The 998-nt window shown below is 43.5% G+C and overlaps 1 non-coding gene across 1 annotated transcript; it reads right to left on the reverse strand.

Moving 5' to 3' along the window:
* Positions 1-486: 486 nt before the first annotated feature.
* On the reverse strand, positions 487-593 carry LOC115701646 (small nucleolar RNA R71). The gene has a single exon (XR_004008637.2). It is a non-coding gene; the product is annotated as a small nucleolar RNA R71 (small nucleolar RNA).
* Between the last annotated feature and the right edge of the window lie 405 nt (positions 594-998).

The following is a 998-nucleotide window of genomic DNA, read 5'->3' on the forward strand; positions in this document are numbered from 1 at the left end:
TTTCAGCAACTGCTGAAACATCAGAAATCATGGCTGCCAATGTGAACAATAATGCTGGAAACAATGGGGGTAATAACGGTAATAATGGAGGTGCCGTGGAAGATCAAGCTAATGGCCGTAGCTTGAGAGATTACATTCTCCCTACTCTGACGGGAGTGCAGTCATGTATCGTGCCACCTAAGTAGCGTGGATGCAAACAACTTCGAGATTAAACCTGCCATCCTTCAAATGGTGCAGTCTTCAGTCCAGTTTGGTGGCCTCCCTTCTGAAGATCCTAATCTGCATCTCTCTAACTTCATGGAACTTTGTGAAACTTTTAAAGTTAATGGAGTTAGCGATGATGCCATTCGACTGAGATTGTTTCCATTCTCGCTCAGAGAACGAGCCAAGAGTTGGTTGAATTCCTTGCCACCCAATTCTATTGCCACCTGGAATGATCTGGCAACAAAATTCTTGTCAAAGTTCTTTCCTCCAGCCAAGTCTGCAAAGCTGAGAGGAGAAATCAATAATTTCTGCCAACAAGATAATGAATCTCTCCATGAGGCTTGGGAGAGGTTTAAAGATCTGATCAGGAGGTGTCCTCATCATGGTATAGAGAAGTGGATGCTGGTTCACAACTTCTACAACGGGCTGGTTGGTAATACTAGAACTCTAATAGATGCAGCAGCGGGCGGAGCTTTTATGAGAAAGAGTGCTAATGAGGCGTATGATCTATTGGAGGAGATGGCTCTAAACAATCAGAAGTGGCCAACTGAAAGGAGTCAATCTAAGAAGGTAGCTGGTGTGTTAGAAGTTGATGCCATCACAAAGTTAACAGCTCAGGTTGAGGCATTGACAAAAATAATTGCAGGGCAAGCTAAACAAGCCCAAATTGTTTGTGAGTTATGTGGAGGAAGTCATCACTTTTCGGAGTGTCAAGCAGATGTGGATGATTTGCCAATGGATGAAGCTAAAGCCAGGGAATTTTCCACAGAACAACAACAACAACAATTATGGGT

This window comes from Cannabis sativa, chromosome 8 (genome assembly GCF_029168945.1).
Source record: "Cannabis sativa cultivar Pink pepper isolate KNU-18-1 chromosome 8, ASM2916894v1, whole genome shotgun sequence".
Classification (NCBI taxonomy): Eukaryota; Viridiplantae; Streptophyta; class Magnoliopsida; order Rosales; family Cannabaceae; genus Cannabis; species Cannabis sativa.